The sequence below is a fragment of the Podarcis cretensis genome (genome assembly GCF_951804945.1).
Source record: "Podarcis cretensis genome assembly, chromosome: 13".
In the NCBI taxonomy this organism is placed as follows: Eukaryota; Metazoa; Chordata; class Lepidosauria; order Squamata; family Lacertidae; genus Podarcis; species Podarcis cretensis.
This window is the reverse complement of record NC_137182.1, coordinates 42,556,425-42,583,215: the sequence shown is the minus strand read 5'-3', so window position 1 is coordinate 42,583,215 and position 26,791 is coordinate 42,556,425. Positions and strand designations below refer to the sequence as shown.

Genomic DNA, 26,791 nt, shown 5'->3' with positions numbered 1-26,791 from the left:
GTATCTACAATGCTGTGTATGTTATAGCACATGCTCTCCATGCAATGCTTTCATCGAGATTAAAGCAGAAGCTTATGGGAAAAGCTGCCAGACGGAATCTTAACATCCATCCATGGCAGGTAAGAGTCTCCTTTCTGTCACAACTGTAATGTGTGTACAGTTGTACCTCGGGTTAAGTACTTAATTCATTCCGGAGGTCCGTTCTTAACCTGAAACTGTTCTTAACCTGAAGCACCACTTTAGCTAATGGGGCCTCCTACTGCTGCTGCGCCGCCGCTGCACGATTTCTGTTCTCATCCTGAAGCAAAGTTCTTAACCCGAGGTACTATTTCTGGGTTAGCGGAGTCTGTAACCTGAAGCATATGTAACCTGAAGCGTATGTAACCTGAAGCGTATGTAACCCAAGGTACCGCTGTACTCAAATGCATTTCAGTGTCCAGATTAATGTCCTTTGTTGTAGTAGATTTTTGAAACTGATTGGAGTCAGACTTCTTTTCTCTCTCAATCCTTGGTTTATGATGAGCTGTTTCTTTGAAAATTTTGAATTTTTCTACAGCAATTTCTCTAACCTGGTGGTGTTTGGACTACAACTTTGATCACCACAAGCCCTTATGACAAATGATAAGAAACTGTGAAAATTGTAATTGAAAACATTTGGAAGGTTGGAGGTAGGGGAAGGAAGCATGTCCACTTTTAACTTAAACACCTGAATCAGTCACATTTTCTGACATCAAGATATGAGATATCTACACCATAGCCTTCACTTTTCCAGGCTCGGTCAATGGGAGATTTGCCAGTCCTATCATTGCCAGTCACTTCTGGGTGATGGGTGGTAGCAAAAAGTAACTCTTTAGATTTGTTTTTAAAAATATGTTATTTGCTTTTTGATTGATTGATTGATTGATTGATTGGCTAAGTTAACTGAATGCAACTTTAAGCAAAAGTTGCTTAAAGTTTTGAAATTTCATGCATATCAGTTAATATCTCGACCCTCCTCCACAAAAAATAGCTGCATACTTGGCTGTTTTCCTATGTTGTGAAGGCTGAAATTTCAATCCAATGGAGCAGGTTCAGTATATTAACTGATATGCATGAAATTTCAGATAGAGCTCTATAATCCCTAGTGTACTGATAAGACCTTTGGAGCAGGCAGTTTTTTTAAAAAAATGTTTTTTATGAACATCCCTAACCCGCATCCCTAATATGCATTGCTGTGTGTTTAAAGTGGATTGGTTGGTAAATGAATTCTGGAGAGTTCTCCAGTAGTTCTTATGTGATTGGCTAACATTGGTCACATGGGAGGTATCAAGTGAAAGAGAGACTCCATTTTATGTGAAGCAAGATGATGGTGCTTTCAAATCCACTCCACTGTGAACATTGCTAAGTTGAATAGAGTGTTGGAATGCTTGAAAGAAAGAGAATAGAGTGTTGGAATGCTTGAAAGAAAGAGAGCAAAGCCTCAATTCATGTATTTCCTTCTCCAATCAAGCTTCACTCCTTTCTGAAGCTCATCCACTTCAACAATAGTGCTGGAGAAGAAATATTTTTTGATGAAAATGGAGACTTGGCAACTGGATATGATATTGTCAACACTGTCACCTTTTCCAATCTGTCCATCCATAGAGTCTGTGTTGGAAGGGTGGACCCACAGGCTCCTGAAGGGAAGAAATTCACCATCAATGGAAGTGCTGTTGTGTGGAACCACAAGTTTAACCAGGTGAAAATTACTATTTTTTTCCAGAGCCTACTGATCTCTTTATGGGTCCAGGACCAAATCTGGCTGTTTCGATTCCACCAAGGAATGGTTTAAAGGTCATACTGTGCAGATATTTTAAGAATAAGCATCAGAAATCCTTTTTAAAAACCTGCTTGGAACCTCTTTGAACCAGAGATGGTCTGAGTGATATAGAAAAATAAGCAAGGCTGAAGGATGCTGTTACTTCTGCTGATAAGTGGCTAGCTAGACCATAAGGCTGCTATTGTTGAGAATGTACTCAATCTCTGCACAACCTGAAATAATTATGTGATAACCTTATATGGGGAGAATTCAAAATGCAATGTTTATTGAATACAGCTGAGAAAACAAAGGTAGAGAACTCTCATTCATAGACACAAACACACTTACAGCAAATCTACAAGGGGTATGTCCTCTGATAGCAAGCCAGGCAATCTAGCAATTGGCTAGATCAGGCATCCCCAAACTCGGCACTCCAGATATTTTGGGACTACAACTACCATCATCCCTGACCACAGTCCTGTTAGCTTGGGATGGTGGGAGTTGTAATCCCAAAACATCTGGAGGGCCGAGTTTGGGGATGCCTGAGCTAGATGTTACCAGTACAGTCATGTTATCCAATAAGTCCACCAATAGAGTCCATGTGGGAAGGTTAGGCCCACTGCCTTCTGGAGGGAAAATCCCCATCATCAATAGAAATGTGATTGAATGTAATCAAATTTTAGCCAAGTGGGGAGGACGATCATTTTCCTGTGCTTTAAGTTTGATGATAGTCCTAAGGCCAAATTGTGGCTGGTCCTGGTTCAAAAACATGCAGAAATCCTAACTAATCCTAATAAAATTAAAGACAACTGATTGAATAGAAAATATGACTGGTGCATAGGATATTAAATTATACAATTATAGCAGGTGGGGGAAATATCTGCCATGCTGGCCAAATGTAGCTTTCCCCTGGTGCCCAATTGGTCTGCAAGAATCTTCTGCCCATTGGCCAAATTTGGTTTGCTAAGGGTTGAAATTTAGCCCACAATACTGCTTCCCCCAAAATGATGCTTCGTCTGCTTCACATCTGCAGAGATTGGGGGCGGGGAGCTCTGACTGCAACCATTTTGAGCTGAAGCCCATCAGAGTTGCGATACTAAACAAAGCTGTCCAAGGGTCTGACAGCATTGTATGTTTCATATGAGGTTTGAAGCTGACATGGAAATGGAGATGAAGGAAGCATTTGAGATAGAGAAAGCAATAAGACAAGGAATGTGATGGAACATCTGAGGGATGAAGAATTCTAAGAAATGAGTCCAGATTAGCTGTGACTGTGTGACTGTGCAAAAAGGGATAAAATTCAATATGAAAGCTAAAAGAGAAAGTAGTTTATTTGCATCTGTTTGTTTGGCCTTGTAAGCCTTCCCTTACTGCTTCTGCTCTTAAGAACCTTTGTCTCATGACATGGGACAGGTCAAATTAAGAAACCTGCCATTTTAAAGTCAGCTCATCATTGGTCTACAAGGTAAATCCATTCTTTCTGGATATTAATAGAACCTACCACAATCCACGTGTGTTGAGAGTTGCCGTCCTGGACACAGTAGGATTTTGCGTCAGGGGAAACAGATTTGTTGCCACGATTGTTCTCAGTGCTCTGAAGGAACAGTTTCAAAACTGATGGGTAAGTGGAGATTTCATAGTTCCATGAGCCCAGAGTCCAGTAATATTAAATGGGCTCAAAGGGCTGATTTACACATGCATGTTCATCACTTTCTGCTCACACCATTACACTATTTGATGTGGCTACAGATACTTTCATACCACTTCAGATGTTTCATAGAGTCTATGCACACATTGAGCTATTTGGACAGTGATCTGTGCTATAGATTTCTCTCTCTCTAGTCCAGTGGTTCTCAACCTGTGGGTCCCCATATGTTGTTGGACTACAACTTCCATCATCCTTGAGCTCTGGCCTTGCTAGCTAGGGGTGATGGGTGTTGTAGTTCAGCAACATCTGGGGACCCACAGGTGGAGAAAGGCTTCTCTGGTCAATAACCAAGTGAAGGCATTTATTTACATATTTTATTTATTTATTAAAATAAATAAATGAGCTTTCAAAAATAATCAATTCAGAATCAGACTTGGATAAAATCCTGATTGAAAAGGATTACTGGAACAGGAAGAAATTCAACAGGGATGAGTCCTGAGTGATAGGAGGGGATTCCAAAGAGTAGATGCCAGCACACTAAAGACAATGAGGATTAAAACAATTAGGATTAAATTTTATAACCTCAATTAATTTCCTATTTTGCATGAATGATACAATGTGCCAAATAATATTCTGGGCAGAATGTGTGCTGTTCCTTATAACACCAAATAAATTGAATAATTCAGTGCCACTATCATCCCTGTATTATACCCCAAAAAAATCTAAATTAGGATTATCATGCCAGTCCTTCTGTAATGGAATGGAGCATTCCATTCCTCTTTTTCTGGAGAAATAGACCCAAAGTGTATTAAGCAGTTGATGCCCTCTAGTTTTAAGGGGATTCATTTCCACTTTTACATTCTTGAGACTTATAACTTTCAGATGCAGACCACTGCAACAACTGCCCTGAAGACCAGCATCCAAACAAGAACCACGACCACTGCATTCCTAAGCATATTGTCTATTTAGCTTATGGAGAATCCTTGGGAATAATTCTGGCTTCATTAGCTCTGTTCCTTTTTCTGATCACACTAGTGGTAATGTGGATCTTCATTCAAAACCAGGAGACTCCCATCGTCAAGGCCAACAACTGGAACATCACCTGCACCCTCCTCACTTCCCTGTTGCTTTGCTTTCTCTGCTCCTTCCTATTCATTGGAAAGCCTGGGAAGGTGACCTGCCTTCTCCGTCAAACAGTGTTTGGGATTGTCTTCTGTCTTGCTGTTTCTTGCGTGTTAGCGAAAACCCTCACTGTGGTTCTGGCCTTCATGGCCACCAAGCCAGGAAACAGGATGAGGAAATGGATGGGGAGGAGGCTGGCAGTGTCAGTCATCATTCTTTGCACTCTTATTCAACTTGGCATCTGTGCACTTTGGTTGGCAACCTCTCCTCCCTTCCCAGAGTTTGACATGCATTCACAGACTACCCAAATCATTGTGCAGTGCAATGAAGGATCAGCCGCCATGTTTTATACTGTCCTGGGCTACATGGGGCTTCTGGCCATCATCAGCTTCACTGTGGCTTTCTTTGCCCGGAAGCTGCCTGATACTTTCAATGAAGCCAAGCTCATCACCTTCAGTATGTTGGTTTTCTGCAGTGTTTGGGTGTCCTTTGTCCCCACCTACTTGAGCACCAAAGGAAAATACATGGTGGCCATGGAGATCTTCTCCATTTTAGCATCTAGTGTGGGTTTGCTGGGCTGCATCTTCTTCCCCAAATTGTACATTATTGTCCTGAGGCCTGAACTGAACAGTAGAGATCAGCTTGTAAGGAAAAAGATTCATATCTGAATTTTTAAAAGCTTCAAGAGAAGGATGCCGCTTATCTCCACTACTATTCAATCTGGTACTGGAAGTACTTGCAAGAAACATTAGGCAGGAAGAGAAAATAATGGGCATATGGATAGGACAGAGAACATATACAGTGGTGCCCCGCAAGACGAACGCCTCGCAAGACGGAAAACCCGCTAGACGAAAGGGTTTTCCGTTTTGGAGGCGCTTCGCAAAACGAATTTCCCTATGGGCTTGCTTTGCAAGACGAAAATGTTTTGCGAGTTCCTACGGGGTTTTTTCCCTTTTGTCCTCCTTTTCCTAAGCCACTAAGCCGCTTATCAGCTGATCCGCTGATAAGCCGCTTAACAGCTGATTGCTAAAAGCCGCTAAACCGCTAATAGTGCTAATCCGCTAAGCTGTCAATGGGCTTGCTTCGCAAGACGAAAAAACCGCTATACGAAGAGCCTCACGGAACAGATTAATTTCGTCTTGCGAGGCACCACTGTAAACTTAAAGCCTTTGGGCAGGAATAGATTGCTGGTACTGGAGAGGAGTTTGTGTGTATTAGAACCAGTCAGATATTTTCCCATGAAAAACAGTGGGAGAAATGGGTTGTATGTACAGTGGTACCTAGAGTTAAGTACTTAATTCATTCCCGAGGTCCGTTCTTAACCTGAAAGTGTTCTTAACCTGAAGCACCACTTTAGCTAATGGAGCCTCCCACTGCTGCCGCCGCACAATTTCTGTTCTCATCCTGAAGCAAAGTTCTTAACCTGAGGTAATATTTCTGGGTTAGCGGAATCTGTAACCTGAAGCGTCTGTAACCTGAAGCATATGTAACCCGGGGTACCACTGTATGTATTATTGATTTATAACTAAAGATTTATGTGGGCTCACAAAGTGACGAGTAACTCTTCTTGATATTTGGGAATATGCTATGCTTATGTAATAGTTTAGCAGGAAGAGCAGCCAATGGAAAATGAAGAAGAGGAAAATAGAAAAATTAAGGCCAAATTGTAAAATATGTTAAGTTTTTTGAAATGTATGTAATATTGGGCATCAAATAAGGATGGGAAGTGAAACATTAAGGTAGCAGGGGCAGGAAGTCAACTTTCAAATTTGAATGAATTTCATGTTAATTTGTTTAAATTTTTTTGAAAAACAATTAAAATCAGTTGGCAAAAAAAAGTTTGCACTGTGATGTTATCTGGGTTGTGAGTGGGATGCATATGTGGTCATTAAGCAACAGGTTTTTTTAATATTCCAGATGTGTTGTTGGCCCCAAGTTCTCATGTTCCTATAATACCCAACATGCCTTGAATTTGTGCAGTGGCTTTTTCATTAGCAGGCACTGGATATGAAGTTGATCAAGAAGTTTTTGGTGACTTTGTTGAGAGTTGAGTATCTTAGAGAAGGAAATTATCTACCCTGCAATTATCAAAACCACTATCCTCATGTAATTGAGTTGGGATCCCATTGCTATAAGAAAAAGAAAAACACACGGATCAATCTACCCCAGGAGTTCCTGTCATGCTGCTCTCCATGTATAAAGATAATTTTTCAAACCATTTTTTATACAAAGCTTTTTTAAATGGGTCTATCAAACCTAACTTTGATTGGAATCAGTGACACTAGAAAGTTGGTGGGGGTTTTCCCCTTCAAATTATTTTTTTTATTAATTTTCCAAAATACTACAAATCAAACCAGATTAAATTAATTTAAGACAGTTTCTTAAAATCAGGTTTCCTGTTCCGGTTCCGAACATATCATCATCACCATTTCCTCGCATAGCTGCATCATTTCTTATTTAAAGTCCAGTTGACATCCTTCACTTGCCATTAAGCCATTCTTCCAGCAGGCTGCTTTTCCCACCTCCGTTACATCTTAGAAATAAGTAATCCATTTCATGTGTGTAGTCTTTCACACGCATTGCTGTTCCAGACCTAGTGTGCTGGGGAGAGTTCATTACCATCTTCCATTATTCTGTTCTTTGCAGTGTTTATCTGGATGATACAAGGTCACATTCCATTTCTTCCATGTTTTACTGACTAGCTTACGAGCTGCAGCCATAAATAAATCACAGAATGCATATACGAACTCCCCCCATTAGAATTCCACTCTGGAGTTCTTCCTCGGCACACAATTAGAAACACAAGATTTTCCCTCAAATTTAGCCTCGTTGCCAGATCTGCTTGGCAGCAGTTCATTCTTTTTTCACTGCAATGCCATCAGGACTCCTAGGAATATTTTTAAATAAATCCATTCAGCCTTGGTCTGGGGCAGGAGGTGAGGGCATAGCAAAACCTTGTTAAATGCCTTGTTGAAGGTTGGTTTAAACCCCTTGTACCATTATCAGGGGGGGGGGTCTTGGAGCTCCTCCTGTTCTGTGTATCTGTCACAATGTATGTGCCCAGCTGCGGGCAAGATTTAATGGTAGCCAGGTGGATGTCATTGCTGGTGCTCCTCTTGCTGCTGCAGCTGCCTCAAATTGTCAGCAAGAATGCCAACAATGGATTGGGTCAGCAGACAAAGGTTCGTGATGACTATGGCATTCCAGAGGACATTTCCGTCGGTGAATTTGTCTCTTTCTTTATTCACGAGTTTAATGAGATCACATATGAGACAACTCCAGATCCAGATATGAGAGCCTAGTAAGTAAACCATTCTAGCAAACAAGTCCACTGACTGAATTAAATTAACAGTTCAGTAGCTTAGTGTGAATATAACAAAGTTATTCATTGTTTGAGGCTTTGAAATATGTACTACTATGCCCGCAGCAAAATTTTAAGAAGTAGAAATTACAACAAGACCAATGAATTTAAGTCCTTGAAGTTCTGTCCTCTATGAATGAAAATCGCGATTGGGAATATTGAAACCATTCATACATTTTTCCCCATTCTGCAAAATGTATGATGTGTATAGGTTTTCGTTATTTGCTCGATTTTTATACTGTTTTGCTTTCAGAATAATTGTATTGCAAACTAAGTTATGGTAATATGAATGACATAATATGATGCCTTATATACTGTACCTAGTGAGGTTATCAGCAAATCTAGTTGCTGATTACCAACACTGATTGGCAGCGGGTGTCCAAGGTTTCAGATAGGGGGTATTCCCAGCTCTTCCTGCAGATGCCAGGAATTAAAGGTGGGACCTTCTGCATGCAAACCAGGTGCTCTACCATGGAGCTACAGCAATTCCCCAACAGTCAGTGCAATTTATCAATTCTGACTTAATTCCTGATGACTTTTGAAGCCAACCTTTCCACAGTACAATCCAGCAGCCTTGCTGCAACATCACAAGGCTTCCAATTCTATTTCCCATTCAGCAAATAATGGCGATTGTGCATGAGATAAAGTCTCTTGAAAATGGCATAATTTTTATATGCATCTGGTACCAAGTTTCTCCCTTGATGCAGAAGCTGAGCCTTCCACACCTACATTTAAACAGCACAGAAGCTACATCACAGGGCTTTGAAATGAAGTTCCTTCATTAGGGAAATTCCTACTAATCTTAGCTTCCTTAAAAGTAATCCACAGCTTTCAGTGAGTTTCAATTCAAAAGGTTCAGCTTGGAGAAACAAGTACAGATAATGAGAAATGTTACAGTGTAAAAAAAAAAAGTGGACACTTTCATGGGATAGTTTCACAGTAACTCTTCTGTTTGATTTGAGGGATTTTCATTGTAGGTGGGGTCCATCAGTTAGGCAAGACCCCATCTGTAGTATCGGGCAGTGTCTCCACCCCCATCGTTCAGCCAGGACACTGAGGTTCAGCTCCGAGGGCCTTCTGGTGGTTCCCTCACTGTGAGAAGTGAGGCTACAGGGAACCAGGCAGAGGGTCTTCTTGGTAGTGGCACCCGCCCTGCAGAATGCCCTCCCACCAGATGTCAAGGAAATGAACAACTACCTGACTTTTAGAAGACATCTGAAGGCATCCTTGTTTAGGGAAGTTTTTAATGTTTTATTGTATTTTTAATACTTTGTTGGAAGCCACCTAGCGTGGCTGGGGAAACCCAGCCAGATGGGTGGGGTATAAGAAGTTTATTACTTATTATTATTATTATTATTATTATTATTATTATTATTATTATCTTTTTACTAGTACTACTACTACTACTACTACTACTACTACTTCCTTACTATTCCACTTAGTATAAGAGCTATAAAGAAGGACAGCTAAAAATGATCTACCAGTCCTTTTATAATGGCAGAAAGCAGAGAAAGGTTTGTGTGTCTTTCCCCATTCACTAATTTATTATTAGACAGAAGGAAAAATGCTTAAGAAGAGAGCACTGCCTCAAAGCAGAATACTTCCATTTCATGCAAACACAGCTACTGAATCACTGTCTTCAAATTAAACACATGAAATCTAAAAAAGAAGCACAATGAGGGGATAATATTTAAAAGGCTGAAGATGTATGAGTCTTAAGCAGGTAATATCTGCTGCACACCAGTAGTTCTAAAACAGCATCTACTAGAGAATTTAGTTGATTCTATGTATTTTAAATCAATGGACGTGTGATATTCCTGAGTCTACATTGAAATGTCATTGCAGCATACTGCCGAGTCACTACCACCAAGCCCTCGTCTTTACATTTGTCACGAATGAGATCAACAGGAATGCCAACCTCTTACCCAACACAACTATGTCTTCCATCTTTGCTCAAAGTGCTCGCAATCAAATGGGATCATGTTCTGAGACTATGGATGTTCTATTCAAAAGACAAGGGAGTCCCCTGAACTATATCTGTGGCAATACATACAATCTAATGGCCATCATAGGTGGGCTCACCTCTCATAACTCCAGGCAGATGCCCCATATCTTAAATGTCTACAAGATGCCACAGGTGTGTCTGTCTGTATGCAACCTACTAGGGGGATTAGTGGAGAAAATATCTTTTTCTTGCTATTCATATCCTTCGCATGCTCACAATTGGAGTGGCCAAATGACTCTGCTAATAGCTTTGCACAGATCCTGAGGCGTATCATTGCATAGGAAGATGTATCCTTTGCAGCCTGGATGTTGTGTACTACTTCATTAGGAGGCAAATCCAGAAGGACTCACCATTAATCTATGTGATGAACAGGAAGCAAGTTACACTTTTACAGCAGAAACTGTTTGAGCGGTTTGGCCAGCATAATCTCTTCATTTTTTTACCAGGTTTTTTTTTTATTGAATTTCACAATTTTAAAAACAAATTAACCTCAGATTTCATACACATTTAAAAGCTGACTTCCCACCCTTCTTCAATGCTGCTTTTATTCCCAACCTTCTGTGCTGCTTTGACAAAATAGCCAAATTTTTGTTTCTACAATTTGTATACAATTTGTGCACTGCTTAATCACTGTAAGTGATGTACAGGAGACTCAATACCATGGAAATAAAAATATATGAAAGCTAATCACACTCCAACCAAATCATGACAAGCCTTCAAGGTAGAGATCAGGAAGTAGTTTCCTGCCCCTCTTCCAGTCTTCAGAACCAGATTTCCTTCCCCTAAGTTATTCTTTTTAAACTGTACGTGGTTCTGTATATAGGAGCTCAGTCTTTTGTCTTTCTTGACTATTGAAAGAAATAATTTAAATGGATGGATGAGATTGCTATTGAGTCTAAAAAAATATTATTGTCATTCTTCGTAGCTCAGTTATGGCTCATTTGACCCTGCCCTGAATGACAAAACGCAGTTCCCTTTTGTCTATCAGATAATCCCTAGTGAAATTCCTCAGTATGTTGGGATTATTCAACTTCTTCATCATTTTGGATGGACCTGGATTGGTCTTATTGTTTCAGATGACGATAGTGGAGAAATGTTATTGAGGATTCTCATGCCTTCCCTGCTGCAGAACAACATTTGTATTGCTCTTAAGGAAATAATTCCAACATTGAAGGAGAGCAGTAGAATTATGATGCAAATAAAGAAGACAATGGAAAGCATAATATCTAGTCTTTCATCAAGCAAAACCAATGTGATTCTTGTTCACGGGAATTCACGGTCTATGGACGTCTTACGGATGGTTCTGTCATTACAAGAAAATGTTGAAATGAAACCAATAGAGAGGGTTTGGATCATTACAGCTCAGTGGGATTTTGCATCTGTACCCATTATTGATATGTTCACACCCAAATCTTTTAATGGCACATTGTCCTTCACACTCCATGCTACTAATGTGGCAGAATATGAGCAGTTCCTTAAGACTTTAAATCCTAATCAAATGATGCTTTATTTCATCCATTGGTTCTGGTCCACTGCATTCAACTGCTCATTCCCCTCTTACAACATTTATCGAATAAATGCAATAAACTGTACTGGGGAAGAGAAGCTATGGAGCCTCCCTGGAGCTGTGTTTGAAATGGGAATGTCTGGCCAGAGCTACAGTATCTACAATGCTGTTTATGCTGTAGCACATGCTCTCCATGCCATGTTTTCATCAAGATCTAAGCAGAAGGCAATGGGAGATGGAAGTGCATTGAACCTTATGAATGTGTACCCATGGCAGGTAAGATTCTCATGTCTCTTGTGTCTCATCTAGTCTAGCATCCAGTTCTCCCAGTGGCCAACCAGTTGCCTATGGGAAGCCCACAAGCAGAATGATTTCATTAGCACTCTCTCCCACTTCATCTAGTATTCCTGCCTCAAGCACTGGAGGGGTGTGTTCACAGGGGTGTGTTCACCCTAATTGACTGGGACAATTGGGAGTGGATTGGAAAGGTTTGTCATATTCCTGATTCATGTTGCATTGGAATGCGGGTGGCACTGTGGTCTAAACCATGGAGCCTCTTGGGCTTGCCGATCGGCAGGTCGGAAGTTCAAATTCGTATGACAGGCTGAGCTCCAGTTACTTTGTCCCAGCTCCTGCCAACCTAGCAGTTCAAAAGCAAACCAGCACAGCTATGGGAGAAACAAGACCCTTTTGTTAATGCTGTGAACCCCTCCATCATAGCCTCAGGTTGTATATATGTGTAAATAAACCACATATCATAAAGACACCACAGTCTCTACTGTGCCTCATTCCCAAAGGAAAGATGAATCCTTGGTAAGCGCTTGGAACTCCTGGAATCTCACACCGCTCAGAGATTGGGTGTGGGTGCAACAATATGTAGTTTCCTTTTTTAATCCCTCATGTTTACACAAAATTTGAAAAAAAATGCACAAGCAAATTTGACGCACTGTGTTTTTGCATCTCTTGGGCAGGAAAATGTGGGGTGGACAAGGCACCGCTTCTGCTGCTCAAGGCAAGCACCTCACCCTGTCTCATGGGTAGGCTGGCTCTAGGGTGTGTTCAGTGTTGGGCAATGTGTGTGCATGTGGCATTTACTAAAGAGTGGGGTGTGTAAGGGGTTGTAGTGTACAGGGGTCCCCCGCTGCAAAAAAATGAGATGAATATGATTGATGAGTCCAATTGTACCACACAGTGATATTCACAATTAAATGAATTAACATTCCAGATACCATCTAGCAGTGGTTCTGCTTTGTAAACGTTGCACTTTCGTAAGAATCATTGGCTTTATATTTACTTTCAGCCATGAATTACCCTCTTTTGCCAGTATTTTCTAGTTCAGCACATGAAACCATAACTCTGTCAAATTACGTCTTCCTGTCAAATATGCAAGGTGGGAAACATTTTATTATATATAACCTGCATCCATCATACGTGAGTAAGAACATGTTGAGTATGATCTTAGTGTGGCAAAAGGACAAGACAGAGAATTCCAGGGGAACCATAATAACCCTTTCCCAACACTGGCCTGAGTGTATGTTATTTTCTCATCCAATCTAGCTTAACTACTTTCTGAAACAGATCCGCTTCAATAATACTGCTGGGGAAGAAATATGTTTCAATGAAAATGGAAAATTAGTAACCGGATATGATATCATCAACACAGTCATATTTCCCAATCAGTCCATCCACAGAATCCGTGTTGGAAGGATTAACCAACAGGCTTCTGAAGGGAAACAATTCACTGTCAATGAAAGTGCTGTTGTGTGGAATCAGAGGTTTAAGCAGGTGGGAATTACTAGTATCTTCCAGTATCTTCTTGCTTTATGGATGGCCCCCAAACCAAGTTCTTCCCAATCCTGGCTCCACATAGGAGTGGGGTACATCCATGGCCAGCCCAATACATTTTGGTATCTGAGGCAAACCATGAAATCCACACACACACCCCACACACATGCACAGCCAGAAGAACAGTCCAAATCAGGACCCCTGCAAGGCCTAGCTAGGATTGGGGGTTAAAGGTGTCACATCACTGATCTACATCCTAAACTCTTTATTTCTGGGTATTAATAGATCCTACCTAAATCCACATGTGTTGAGAGCTGCCATCCTGGGCACAAAAGGATCGTGAAACAGGGGGAACAGATTTGTTGCTATGATTGTCCCCAGTGTTCTGAGGGAATGATTTCAAACCTGACAGGTAAGTAGAGACTGAATGGGTTTGGAATTATAATGCAGATTTCAGTAAAAGGATCTTTCTCAAAAGGGCTTGGGGACAGGCTACTTGAAAGATCACATCCATTCATATGTATCTACCTGAACCTACAGAACTTCTTCAAAGGCCCTGCTCTGCCAAATTAATACAGTGGTACCTCGGGTTAAGAACTTAATTCGTTCTGGAGGTCCATCCTTAACCTGAAACTGTTCTTAACCTGAGGTACCACTTTAGTTAATGGGGCCTCCTGCTGCCGCCACACTGCCAGCGTGCGATTTCTGTTCTCATCCTGAAGCAAGGTTCTTAACCCGAGGTACTATTTCTGGGTTAGTGGAGTCTGTAACCTGAAGCATCTATAACCTGAAGTGTCTATAACCCAAGGTACCACTGTAAAGGTGGGCAATCATCAAAGAGGGGGACTTTTCAAATAGTGTCAGGCTGGCAAGGAAACAACCTCTCAAGGAAGGTTTGTCTAGTGCTATGTTCAACTTTTCACCCAAGGATATTAAATTATTAAGGCTACCTGGGACTTTTAAAAAATTAATAATAATTAAATACATTGTTTAAAATTTTGGTGTCTGTTGGAAGTTACTTTTGATATATTTATGTGGATCTTCTTTATATTGCTACTGCTTTTTTCCCTTTTGGGTTTCAATTGCATGTCTTTTTGTTGTGGGTGATGCAATAAACCTACATTTTAAATGGACCTATACAATGTTGTATCCCCTTTTAAGCATCCAAATTTTGATTAATGGTACATGTTAAATCAGTATTCAAGGGGATTAAACATCCAGGGACATCATCATCCATCTGTTTACAGCAAAGTTCTGCTTTATGGTTGCCATAAAAAAAAAAATCAAAATCTCTCCAATAGAAATATGTTTACAGACATATTTCATGCAAATATATTAAGTGATAAATGCTATATACGTTAAGAAGGTGCACATTTTAAACTTTTAAACTCATTTTTTTTTCAGATGCAGATCATTGTGACAAGTGCTCTGATGATCAGCATCCTAACAAGAACCAGGATCAGTGCATTCCTAAGCATATAATCTACCTATCATACAGAGAACCCTTGGGAATAATTCTGACTTCATTTGTTCTTTTCCTTTCTCTGATTACTCTTTTGATAACGTGGATCTTCATTCAACACCAGGAGACTCCCATTGTCAAGGCCAACAACTGGGACATCACCTGCACCCTCCTCACTTCCCTGTTGCTTTGCTTTCTCTGCTCCTTCCTATTCATTGGAAAGCCTGGGAAGGTGACCTGCCTTCTCCGTCAAACAGTGTTTGGGATTGTCTTCTGTCTTGCTGTTTCTTGTGTGTTGGCAAAAACCCTCACTGTGGTTCTGGCCTTCATGGCCACCAAGCCAGGAAACAGGATGAGGAAATGGGTGGGGAAGAGACTGGCAGTGTCAGTCATCATCCTTTGCACTCTTATTCAAACTGGCATCTGTGTACTGTGGTTGGCAACCTCTCCTCCCTTCCCAGAGTTTGACATGCATTCACAGACTACCCAAATCATTGTGCAGTGCAATGAAGGATCAGCCACCATGTTTTATACTGTCCTGGGCTACATGGGGCTTCTGGCCATCATCAGCTTCACTGTGGCTTTCTTTGCCCGGAAGCTGCCTGATACTTTCAATGAAGCCAAGCTCATCACCTTCAGCATGCTGGTCTTCTGCAGTGTTTGGGTGTCCTTTGTCCCCACCTACTTGAGCACCAAAGGAAAATATATGGTGGCTGTGGAGATCTTCTCCATTTTAGCCTCTAGTGTGGGATTACTAGGTTGCATATTCCTCCCGAAGCTCTATATAATTGTACTTAGACCAGAATTGAATGCCAGGGATCAACTAATAAGGAAACAGAATTTTGACATCTGATTAATTGTATTTTGTAGTTGTTCCAGTTTGGGTAATTATCCATCATGCAATTAGACTTCCTGTCCTTCTGCAATTGTAGTGGGGTCCCAAGGCCCTCAGGGAGACAGAAACACAAACCATATCCACCTCAGGAGTTGATACTCCTCATCATTGATACATACAAGTGGATGCACAAAACACAAAAACACTCTGCTAATTTTGATTCATGTTGATTAATATTCAGAGGCATATTTCCACCAAAACTGGAGGTGGAACAGGACCATCATGGGTAGTAGTGATTGATAGTTAAACTCCAACTCTTCTCTCACAAGTATGTACAGTTCTGATGTAGGCTAAGTCTTACGACTTTGCTTGTGAGTTTCCTGTAGGTATATGTGTGACCAGTATGAGAATAGGATCATGACTACTTGTGCAATTGGTGTGATCCATCAGGGATCTAATGACAACTGTTTAGACACTGCAACATCTTTCTTGAATAATACTGACTTTCATCTTAATGTGAAATTTGAAGTGGGAAAAATGGGCTGTTAAAAAACTGAAACCCAGCAATTGAATGATAATTGTTGCTGCTGCTGCTGCTGTTATTTTGCAATAATTCTGGCCTCAGTTCATGATCATTCCTTCTCCAATCTAGTTTCACTCATTTCTGAAAGGCATCCACTTTAACAAAACTGCTGGGGGAAGAAAGGTTATTTTATAACTATGGAGAGTTGGCAACTGGATATGATAGCTTCAGCCCAGTCACATTCCCCAAGCAGTCTATCAACAGAGTCCATGTGGGAAAGGTGTATTTGCAGAAACATGAAGGGAATAAATTGATCGTCAAAGGAAGTGCTATGATATGGAATCACACGTTCATACTGTGCAACTGTCCAGTTTTAACTGGCAAATCACAGATTTGTAGAGTTGGAAGGGATCAAATGAGTCATCTAGTCCAATCCCTTGCAATGCAGGAATCTTTCACCCAACTTGGGACTTAAACCCTTGACCCTGAGATTAAGAGTCTCATGCTCTACCAACTGAGCTATCCCTCAGTGCTCTGAACTGTGGTTCTGGCCCTTCATGGTCACCAAACCAGGAAACAGGATGAGGAAATGGGCAGGAAAGAGACTAGAAGTCTCAGTCATCTTTCTCTCTATTCAAATTGGCATCTGTGCAGTGTGCGACCTCTGCCCCAACCCAGAGTTTGACATGCACTCCCAGACTACCCAGATCATTGTGCAATCGGTGAAGGATCAGTCCTTATGTTTCTTATTGTAAGCCATTTCCTATTTCCTGTATTTTCTTTTTCTTCTATTTTGTAATAATCTAATCTAGAGAAGCCAATGTTCTACTTTTCCAGATGTTGTTGGAATCCAACACATATAAGCCAAAGCCAGTGGTTACATGCCTGGTATAAGGCTTTTCTGCATTACAAAGGGTTGGATTAGATGATCTTCAGGATTCCTTCCAACACTGTGATCCTTTGACCTATTATCTTAGAAAGAGGTTTCGTAGAACTTCCAATTCATTTCTTCCCATGTCATCTGTTCATACACCTGTATTCAACTGTACAATGATCAGATGCAGAGAATCTTCCATATAGATAGACAGATGTATACATTTTATGAATAGTTTATTATTTTTTGTTTTTATTTTTTGTTGAATTTATATACCGCCCTATACCCAGAGGTCTCAGGGCGGTTCACAGAAAAATATAAAGCCACACAATGTAAAATCAAAATACAAACAACAACCCAATAACCCCCCCCCCAGAAAAACCAACATTTTAAAAGGGCACAGGATGTCTTTCAAATCAACCAAAGGCCTGGTTAAAAAGGAACATTTTGCCTGGCATCTAATGAAGGCGCCCAGTGAACTTCCCTGGGGAGAGCATTCCACAGATGGGGAGCCACTTCAGAGAAGGCCCCATTCTCATGTTGCCACCCTCTGGACCTCCCAGGGAGAAGGCACATGAAGAAGGGCCTCAGAAGAAGATCTCAGGGTCCGGATAGGTTCATATGGAAAGAGGTATTGCGATCCTGAGCCATTCAAGGCTTTATAGGTCAAAACCAGCACTTTGAATTAGGTCAGGAAACTAACTGATAGCCAGTGCAGTCAGGCTAAGATTGCTGTAACATGCTCAAACTGTCTTGCTCTGGTGAGCAACCTGATTGCCACAAATCTGCACCAGCTGAAGTTTCTGAACCATCCTCAGAGGCAGCCCTACATATAACACATTCCAGTAATCTAATGCTGCAACAGAGTATTGACAACAGATGGTAGGTTATCCCTGTCCAAAAAGGGGTGCAGCTGGGCCACCAGCTGAATCTGATGGAAGCCACTCTGTGCCACTGAGGCCACCCAAGCCTCAAGCAACAGTAAAGTGTCCAGGAGTCCAGGAGCTGCGTACTTGCTCCTTCAAAGGGAATGTAACCCCATCGAAAGCGGGACACCTTCCATCCACCTGTTCTTGGGAACCACCCACTAACTCTGCCTCTGACTTATCTGGATGGACTAAATGAGCTTCCATTTCTTGGCTCTCATCTAGTCCATTTCCAAGGCAAGACAATGGTCCAGCACATCAATTGCCACAGCTACAGATGTAAAGGAGAAGTAGATCTGAGTGTTATCAGCATATTGCTGACAACATACTCCAAAATTCTGGATAACCCCACTCAGCAGTTTTATGTAGACGTTAAACAGTGTAGGGGGCAAAATTAAATCCTGATGAACATCACACTGAAGGATCCACTGGGCTGAAGAGCACTCTTCAAGCATCACTCTCTGAGAATGACAATCCAAGTAGGACTGGAACCAACACAAAGTGGTGCCCCCCCCCCCCAATTCGGACAGTTATCTGGGTAGATAAACATTTTGTCAAAACAAAACTGTTTTTAGCAAGCCTCCCTGATGTCAACTGGCAGGGAGTTCCAAAGTGTAAGTGGTCCAACCTATAACATTTTTATCATATGTGTTTGAAATTTGGCATTTACAAAGTGGGGCCATTTCTATAAGCTCCAGCATTCTGAAGTAAGCATGACAGAGTGTTTTTTCTTTACTTTTCTAAATGTAGCAGGGCTCTTGCCCTCCTGTGGGGTCCATCACACCCAAAATTCAAACCCTGACCTTTTCATTGGCAGGCATTGGATTTTAAGGCAGCTAAATAAGTTTTCCTTAACTTTGCTGATTGTTGAGAATCTAAGAAGACCTTATTATCTATGGTTTAATTATAATCCCTGCCCTCTTATAATTGTATTGGGATCCCACTGCTGTCGGAAAGAATCCACTTGTGATGGTTCGTCTCCATTTATAGAGACAAGTTTCAAAACAATAGTTTGCATACTGCTGTTTGGAAGAGGTCTGCCACACAGAAGTGTTTAGATCCATATTGCGCTCTGAAATAGCATCATTTGTTTAACTCTTATGCAGTTTTCATGATTGTTTAGGAGGTACTCCTGTTCTGTGGTTCTACCACAATGAATGGGTCTTGCTGGGTGTGTTTGCAGGTAACCAAATGGACATCTCTGCTGCTGCTCCTTTTCCTGCTGCAGCTGCCTCAGACTGTGAGCCAGAATTTAGACAACATATGTTATCAGCAGAAAAAGGTTCAAAAGAACCTTGGCATTTCAGAGAATATTGTCATTGCTGAATTTGTCTCTTTTGTAATTCATCTTTTTAATGAGGTTGAATATAGGAGCCATCCATCACCAGACTTAGATATGTAGTAAGTACATTTTTATGATACAAAATGAATCCATAGGACTGAATTAAAATTCTGGTTGAATAGATCAGTGTGAATATAGAAAAATTATTCAGCATTTTGTGTCTTGTTTTTTGATATGACTGGTCCTGATATCACAATGCCAGGAGAAAATAGGAGTTGCGGTTGATAAAAATGATACTAAATGTATTTGGGAGCATGGAAACCATTCATGCAATCCTTTCTCCAGAAAGTATGAGGGGGTAGATGTTTTACTTATCTGTTCAATTTTCACCCAATTTGTTTACAGTGGTAGCTATTGTATTTTGAGGTGAGTTATGTTCAGTTCATTTTCCCAGCTCTGTCTTGATACTAGTTTCATAACTGAGAATATCTGAAGCTGAGCCTCTCTACATGAAAAGCCAACAGCCTGGGTATTCCATCAGAGGGTTTTCCATTAAATTTCTTATTCCCTAATAACTGAAGTTATTCATGGAGACAAATTCCTACTAACACTAACTTGAAAATAAATAATAGCTTTCATTGTGTTTCAGTTCAAATAAGTTCAGCCTGAAGGGAAAAGGCCCAAATGATCAGAAATTATATATTATCGGTTAGGAAAATAGCTTAAGCCTAATTCTTCTACTTGATATGCTGATTAATGAGTTTTCATTGTAAGGAGGTTATTCAATCATGGGAGTCTTCACCTGTAATCAGAAGCAGTCCAGTCCAGTAACTGGCTTACTATTCCGGTAAGAATAAGAGGCATAAAGGAAAGAATTTAAAATGGATACCAAGGCTTTTGGTAGTGGCAGAAAGTGACAGAAAATATGTGTGATTTCATCCATTCACTTACAAATTGGATGATAGATGCATAAACAGCAACACAGAAAAGATTGCATCAGTTTCAGAGAACTGCAATCCTCAAAAAGCATGTGGCTTCACTTAGAAGACCCAGGAGCTGTGGGAAATGAAACATGACAAAGAAATATATATTTTTTGCAAAAAATTTATTAGTTTTTACAATATCAACGACAAACAAAAACATAAAACAAACAAAACATAACAAACATAAATCCTAACCTTATTGAAAATAACAGTTATTTACTTTGTAAAATGACGACAAAGAAATATAATGAGTTGACAATAATATGTAATAAGCGGAAAATAAGTAACAGTTATAAGGGTATTTCCTACTGTGCTACTTCATGCCAGGTATTTCAATAATAGTTTTTGATGGTCAATAAGGCCAGGGTATGTATATTGATGCGACGTGGGTTAAACCACAAAGCCTAGGGCTCACCAATCATAAGGTCGGCAGTTCGAATCCCCGCAATGGGGTGAGCTCCCATTGCTCCGTCCCTGCTCCTGCCAATCTAGCAGTTCGAAAGCCCATCAAAGTGCAAGTAGATAAATAGGTACCGCTCCGGCAGGAAGGTAAACGGTGTTTCCGTGTGCTGCTCTGGTTCACTAGGAGCGGCTTACTCATGCTGGCCACATGACCCAGAAGCTGTACACCGGCTCCCTTGGCCAGTATAGCGAGATGAGCGCCACAACCCAGAGTCATCCGCAACTGGACCAAATGGTCAGGGGTCCCTTTACCTTTACCTTTATGTATATTAAGTCAATGGATATGCAACGACCCTAAATCTACACTGAAATATCATTGCAGCATCCATCCGAACTACTACCACCAAGTGCTGGCCTTTATGTTTGCCATGAATGAGATCAACCAGAATGTCCACCTACTACCCAACAAGACACTGTCTCCCATCTTTGGTCACAATTATCAGAATGAAATGGGAGACTGTGGCGGAACTATGTATCTCCTATTCCTGAAACAGGGAAGCCCTCTTAACTATATTTGTGGCAAGGCATACAAGCTGATGACCATCATTGGTGGGATCACCTCTCATAACTCCAAGCAGATGCCCCACATCTTGAATACTTACAAGATGCCACAGGTGTGTCTGCCTTTCCATGTATGTAGGTGCAACCAGTAAGACTCATTTGTGTTACTACTCATGTATTTCCTGCTCCTCAAAATTGATCTGCTTAAAGGGCTTCCTCCTCAAAATTGGTCTGGTTATAGGGCTCTGCTCTTAGCTCTGCACAAATGTTTTCGAACTCGGGGAATAACTATACTTTATGAGGAAAAGTGTGCATAGCAACCTGGGTGATAGGGCAAGAGCAGAAGGTCATACCATTAAGCTATGTGGGTGAACAGGAAGAAGATCACACTTTAAATAAACCTGTCCGAATGAGTATGCAAGGACAATCTCATCAGGATCCAAAACAAACCTGGAACAATTTTTTGCATTAGTTTTTCCAGAATATTTGAAACAAGTCAGGTTCATGATGCTGTCCAAATTTACTGGGAATGCCCTGTATGAAAGAGCACTCACTCTCTCACAGGGTTCATAGTCCAGATGCCCATTTTGGAAAATTAAAGGAGATATTAAAAACCCCAAAATCCTGAATCCCTCTTTTCCCAAAATTTCAATCTTTATTTTACAATTAAAATTGGGAAATTTAGAGGATATTACACAAGTCATAGAAGTTTTCATCTCATCCCTTTTCTCCATTAATACTCAGTTTTAAATTCTCTTTGTCCATGTTTAATTAGCCTGTTGGTAATCCTGCGCAGATTGCTGTACTGTAGGGTTTAGAGCCTTAGCATCTTTTGGTGCAGGATCAAATATAAAATGAGATCATTCATTATGTTTTTTTGATGTGCTGTAAGCTGCCCAGAATGGCTGGGGAAACCCATCCAGATGGGTGTAAATAAGTATTATTGCTGCTGCCCCTGCTAAATACTGCCAGACTGATGAAGGCAGTAACTTTAAGTAAGGCTGTATTCTTCTCGTTTTATATTTCTATTTTCCTTGCTCTTATGTTTTTTAATTTTTTTTTTTTTAGTTTGGTATATTGTCTACTGTACTTTAGAATTGTATTAAGTGTTGGGAGGGGCAAACAGATACAGGTATTGCTAATAGGAGAAAACAAATGAAAATAAAATGAGCTCAAATGTCTATCCCACTGGGAAAGTAATTTCAGCTGAGGAGCTGTCATAAATGGTTGTACAGTCTAAAAAAGACACTGCCATTTTTCTTAGCTCAGTTATGCTTCCTTTGACCCTGCATTGAGTGACAAAGCACAGTTCCCTTCCGTCTATCGGATGATCCCCAGTGAAAATCCTCAGTATGTTGGGATTATTCAGCTCCTTCAGCATTTTGGATGGACCTGGATTGGCCTTGTTGTTTCTGATGACGACACTGGAGAAATATTATTGAGGACTCTCATTCCTCGGATGCACCAGAGCAATATTTGTACTGCTTTTAAGGAGATTATTCCAGCAGTGAAGAATTTATGGGATAAAACGATTGAAACTCAAAGGCTTTTGGAAGAAATAAGTTCAGTTCTCTCATCAACCAAAACTGAAGTGATTCTTGCCCATGGAGTTTCGCGGTCTATGGTGGGTTTGCAAAGGATTCTGATATTACAAGAAAGGGAAATGAAGCCAATAGAGAGAGTTTGGATCGTAACAGCTCAGTGGGATTTTTCATCTGTATATGATAGAGGTGCATTTCCACTAAAATCATTCAATGGCACCTTGTCCTTCACACTACACACTCGTGATATGGGGGAGTATGAAGAGTTCCTTCGGACTTTAAATCCTAATCGGTCTAGGCTTTATCTCATCCATTGGTTCTGGTCCAATGTATTTAGGTGTTCATTCCCCAAATATAATTTTTATCAGATGGAAGGAGGTATTTGTACTGGGGAAGAGGACTTGGGGAGCCTCTCTGAAATAGTATTTGAAATGAGAATGTCTGGTCAGAGCTACAGTATCTACAATGCAGTTTACTCTGTAGCACATGCTCTCCATGCCATGTTTTCATCAAAATCTAAGCAGAAGGCAATGGGAGATGGAAGTGCATCGAACCTTTTGAATGTGTACCCATGGCAGGTAGGATTCTCATGTCCATCTCTTGCAACCTCTGCACCTGCATCCAATCTATATCTCCTGGTTGCTGCACCGGCTACAAAACAGAGACGCTGTTAACTGTTTAAACAGTTTTTAATTGTTTCGATTTTTTTCTTCTCCTTGAAGGACATGATGGCTGGGGAGGACGGGGACAACAGCAACAACCTCTCCCTTGCACACTTCCCAGGGTGATGCAAGCAGCTGGAGGGAGGGAGCAGGGGGAGGAGGAGGACCAGGGCTGGGCTCTTGGCGGCTACTGATTGTTTTAATAGTTTCTCATTTGTGTGAAGTTTTGTTGTTGCTGCTGCTGTTTATATTGAAAGAGGGCAGGTGTGTCTGGGAAGAGAGAAGCAAGGCTGAACATGGTGGGGGCTCCACCACAGTGGTTCTGGGTAGGTGCAGAGTTGGGGCAGACAACTGAAGCAACATGAGTAGGAAACAACAATTTGACTATGATATTAGGATAGTAATACCATGTCAATAGGATGAAATGGTGACTTTCAAGGCAATCACATAGCCTCACTGCACAAACTTTCCTTCTCCAATCTAGCTTCATTCCTTTCTGAAAAACGTCCGATTCAACAACACTGCTGGGGAAGAAATATATTTTGATAAAAATGGTGCGTTGGCAGCTGGATATGATATCACCAACACAGTCACATTCCCCAATCGGTCCCTCCGTAGAGTCCGTGCTGGAAAGATAGACCCACATGCTCCTGAAGGAAAGAAGTTCTCCATTAATGGAAGTGCTATTGTGTGGAATCACAAGTATAACCAGGTGGGAAGGACTACTTTACACAACTGTCCTGGGATTGGCCCAGGAACAAATCCTGGCTTGTCCCAGTTCCACACAGGACTGAAGCAAAGCCCACATCCTCTGCCTCTATGCAGATACTTTGGGAGGAATGCACAGCAAACCTAAAATAAAAATCAAAAAATGCATAAACCCCTTCAAAAGAAATGACCTGCACACCTTTTAAAAACCACAAATCTGCAATTTTGACCAATGACTAGATATTTCAATTCTGAGAACAACAGACTGTCAGACTCATCAGTAACTGCTATATAGATGTTAACAGATCCAATACTGTTAGTACAGATGGAGAACTTCTGCCACCACATCAAGGAAAAGAACAGCATCACCTAGCTTTAATGAATGAAGCCCTTCTGTACATACCATCATTAAACACTGTAGCTGTAACCTTAGAAACAACATCATTGCATTTTTACCATAGCTCTTTCAGTGTGCTTCCATCGTTTTTTATTTTCTTGGTAGCTGACCAAGTGGTTTCTCCTTTTACGTGTGTACTAGGGATGAGAAACAGAATCTGACCTGTGGGCCTGATCTTGCATTCACCCTAGGTGGGTCAGAGCTTCTCAGCTGACAACCACCTAAAATCACCATGTTGTCTATTGTCCCAGTTTTTTTCTTTACATAGTAGTTTAAACTCAAACTGCACCACAAAGGAACTGATCTCAGTGCAACTTGAAGTCACTAAAAAAGCTCGTTTCCACTTGGGAGCTCTGACTGAGAGCTACCAAGTTGACCCAATCATAGGAGCCAACTCCTAGGGGCTGAGGTCCCTTCTCCCCCCCCCCCCAATAAAATATGGACATTGCCATTCAAATGGTGTGTGTGTGCACCATTGCACCTGCATCTTTACCTGCCCCACACCTGATGTAGCACATGAGATCAGCTGTGCTGTGTGTGGGAATAACTTGGGGAAGATTGTCTTGCAAGCCATATTAGGCTCCCTGCTGGACCTAGTTAGATGTGCAGGGCAAAGATTACAAACCACTGGTCTACTTCCTAATTTCTTTCTATCTGGATATTATTAGAGCCTACCCCAATCCACATGTGTTGAGAGTTGTCAACCTGGACACAGCAGGATCTTGCAACAGGGGAAACAGATTTGCTGTTATGATTGTCCTCAATGTTCTGAAGGAATGATTTCAAACAAGACAGGTAAGTAGAACACAGTTACAAGGGGGTGGCAGTCCATATGTCTGTAACAAATAGTTCCTTAAGGGCCTGGTTTACATATATGCATCATTTATTGCCAACAGCATTCCATTATGACTTGGGTGAATGGGCCATGGTAAATATAAAACCTTCAGATGAATTTTCATAACACATTCAAACATTGTTCAGTGATCTGGTGTGTAGTATTTTCCTCCAACATCTATTAAAGAAATCTATATTGCATTGCTTCTCACATACTATTTTGTAGTGAATTAACCAGTGCTTTTTTCGGGGGGGGGGTGCAGGGGTACACATACCCCTAAACATTTTGTGAATCTTTGTACTTTGGTCCATTTACTGTATTTATTTTTCCCAATATGAACTATAAAATGGTGATTTTCTGGACTCAAAATGAGAGTACCCCTAAACACTTTTTTTGGGGGGGGGGGAGCACTGGATTTAACAATAAGAATCAGCATTAAAAACATACATTTTAAATATTCAATTCCTAATACAAATGTATACTTGGAGAACAAATTACTTCAAGTGGTGCCAAAATGATAATGAGTTCCATTCTCTTCCCCCAAGAAACATTTGTTCACAGCCATATTTCATGCAATAATATTCAATGGGTGATGCCTTCTAGGTTAAGAGGACACATCTTCATTTTTTTTACTGTTGAGACTTATAATTTTTAGATGCAGACCATTGTAAGAAGTGCCCTGAGGATCAGCATCCAAACAAGGAGCACAACCACTGCATCTCTAAACAAATTGTCTACCTATCCTATGGAGAGCCCTTGGGAATAATTCTGACTTCATTTGCTCTGTTCCTTTCTTTGATCACAATAGTGGTGATGTGGATCTTCATTCAAAACCAGGAGACTCCCATTGTCAAGGCCAACAACTGGAACATCACCTGCACCCTCCTCATTTCCCTATTGCTTTGCTTTCTCTGCTCCTTCCTATTCATTGGAAAGCCTGGGAAGATAACCTGCCTTCTCCGTCAAACAGTGTTTGGGATTGTCTTTTCCCTGGCAGTTTCTTGCGTGTTGGCAAAAACCATCACTGTGGTTCTGGCCTTCATGGCCACCAAGCCAGGAAACAGGATGAGGAAATGGGTGGGGAAGAGGCTGGCAGTCTCAGCCATCATTCTCTGCTCCTTTATTCAAACTGGCATCTGTGCAGTGTGGTTGGAAACCTCTCCCCCCTTCCCAGAGTTTGACATGCACTCCCAGATTACTCAGATCATTGTGCAATGCAATGAAGGATCAGCCCTCATGTTTTATACTGTCCTGGGCTACATGGGTCTTCTGGCCACCATCTGCTTCACTGTAGCCTTCTTTGCTAGGAAGTTGCCTGATACTTTCAATGAAGCCAAGCTCATCACCTTCAGCATGTTAGTATTCTGCAGCGTTTGGATATCTTTTGTCCCCACCTACCTGAGCACAAAGGGAAAATATATGGTGGCTGTGGAGATCTTCTCCATTTTGGCCTCTAGCGCTGGGTTGCTGGTTTGCATCTTCTTCCCCAAATTTTATATTATTGTTCTGAGACCTGAGCTGAACACCAGGGATCAGCTCATAAGGAAAAAGAATAACATCTGAATTAATTTCTCCTTCCATCTTATAATTTATTT

General features: G+C 41.0%; 1 long non-coding RNA gene across 1 annotated transcript; it reads left to right on the top strand.

Annotated features, from left to right (window-relative positions):
* The first annotated feature begins 1,456 nt into the window (after window positions 1–1,456).
* Window positions 1,457–4,652, top strand: LOC307200115. The gene is made up of 3 exons (XR_013832332.1): window positions 1,457–1,717; window positions 3,272–3,398; window positions 4,308–4,652. It is a non-coding gene; the product is annotated as an uncharacterized lncRNA (long non-coding RNA).
* The last annotated feature ends 22,139 nt before the right edge of the window (window positions 4,653–26,791 follow it).